Genomic DNA, 2,411 nt, shown 5'->3' on the forward strand with positions numbered 1-2,411 from the left:
GGTTGTGTCCCATATATACTTTCTCTATTATCATGATTTTTATTTCTAAAATTTCCACCGGACTTTTTCTTATATTTTCCATTTCTCTGCTATATTTTTGTTTCTGCATGTTGCCCATGTTTTTCATTAAAGCCTTTCACATAATAATCAGAATTATTTTAGATGCCCTCTTTGACAGTTCCAAAACCTGGATCTGGCTCTGCTTATTGTTTTGTCTTTTAATACTAGCGTTTTTCTCTTGCTTTTTGTATATCTCATGCTTTAAAAACTAAATAGTGGGCATTATATATAAGGTAAAAGCCTGCACACCTCTTTTCTGCAGCACTATTAGTGTGAGGAGGTTGTGCCAATCTATTCAGGACTACGACTGGGTTTGGGTTTTGTTGCTGCTGTGACTCCTTTAGTGTACCACCAGCTTCAAATTTCTATGACATTGCAGGTGATCTCCAACATATGATGGTTTAACTTAGAATTTTTCAACATCACAATGTCATGAAAGCCATACACATTCGGTAGAAACCATACTTCAGTAGAAACTGTACTTCAAGTACCCACACAAACCACACTGTCTTTCACTTTCAGTACAGTATTCAATAGATTACATAAGGGATTCAACACTTCATTATAAAAGAGGCTTTGTGTTAGATGATTCTGCCCAGCTGTAGGTTAATGTAAGAGTTCTGAGCATGTTAGGCTAGGCTAACATGGTAGGTTTGGTGTATTAAGGTAGGTTAGGTGTATTAAGTGCATTTGTGACTTAAGATATTTTCAATTTACAATGAGTTTATCATAAATTGAGGAGCATCTGTATCTTATAATTAGGTGGCAGTGGCAGAGGGTTTTCTCAATGTGCCTGCTTTGTTCTTAGCTTTCTCCCTTCTGTGTGTGCCTGAGTTTTTTCAGCCTCTTTCTTTTCCAACAGTGGTAGATTGTTGCCGCTTAGTTCTTGGAGCTTGCTTGTACATTACAAAACTTGGAAAGTTTTCTTTTGTCTTGCTCTGCCCTGGTCCTAGGCAAGCCCCATGTCCTGAATCCTGGGGTGAGGCTTTCTCAGTGAGTCTGTCCTTCACTGAATAGTAAAAGACTTCTAATGATATGGGCCTAGGGTATTTTTATTCCCCTCCCCCAGGACCACAGTATTATTTTTTTTCATCCCTCAGGTTTGCACTACTGAGGGGGATTTTCTTGGGTCTTCTGTTCTCTCAGTTTTTTTTTTCATGAGCGTCCAGTGGAATTCCATGGAGTCAGTGTGAACTCTCCTAGTGTCTGAGACTCCCAGAGGCTCTATGCCCTCATATTTTAGCATTTTTTAAAGAAATTTAGCTTTTAGCAATTTTCAAAACTTTGGTTGAAATTTTCATGTCCACTTGCCTGGTTCTTGGCATTTTTTTCCTTCTGTGCTTTGCCACAGGTAAGCCAGTGTTCATGTCTCATCTCTTCTTGGAGGACCTATCTTTCCTTAGATTGCAGGCTACTTGGTTGTTCTATAAACCCAGCTCTATGATAGTTTCAAGAAAACTTAGATTTGCAGATTCTTCAGGTTTTTCTTGTTGTTAGAGGGAGCATGGTGCTCTGTACTGTTTTCTACATCCTAGGAAGAGGTATAAAGCTGGTCTTTATAAAATTTATCTTGCTGATTTGAAGGTGCATATTTCTCTTCAGCTTTGGAAAATTCTTTTTATTACTGATTCATATTAATAATTTTTCCCCTGTTGTTCTTTTTCCATTCATCTATAACTTCTGTTAGATAACAATTGGACCGGCATTTTTTGTCTTATTATTTTTCCTGTTATATCACCTTTAAGATTTATTCTACATTCTTAGACACTTATATAAAATATATTTTTTGTTGACTATGCACTAAAGGCTGTTAAGAGTTACTCAGATGTTAAGTTTCCTTCTCCACAGTCACATCTCCAACTCTGATCAGCTAGCACCACAAATTTGATTTCTAAGAGACACTAGATGAAGGATAAGCCTTAGGGTTTACAATAAACATCATCAAATAATCCAGTCTAACTTCCAATAATATTCTATGCGTAACTTATATACTTATACTATAAAAATATTACAGTATATACTATATACATATATTTACACTGTACTTGTATAAGAACCTTACATGATATAGTCTTAGTTCTTTTCTACTTTTTATACTATTGTCATCATACATTTTATTTTACAGGTGCTATATACCAGCAATATATTGCTATTATTTTTCCTTTAAAACAGGGGTTGGCAACTAGAGCCCATGGGCCAATAACAGGCTGCAATCTGTTTTTCTGAATAAAGTTTTACTGGAACACCTCATGTTCATTTGTTTATATGTTGTCCTTGGCTGCTTTTGGACTATAACACAAGAGTTCACTAGTTGTAACCATGTGGCCTACAAAGCCCAAAATATTAATATT

The sequence above is a fragment of the Propithecus coquereli genome, unplaced genomic scaffold (assembly GCF_000956105.1).
Source record: "Propithecus coquereli isolate 6110/MARCELLA unplaced genomic scaffold, Pcoq_1.0 Scaffold23, whole genome shotgun sequence".
Classification (NCBI taxonomy): Eukaryota; Metazoa; Chordata; class Mammalia; order Primates; family Indriidae; genus Propithecus; species Propithecus coquereli.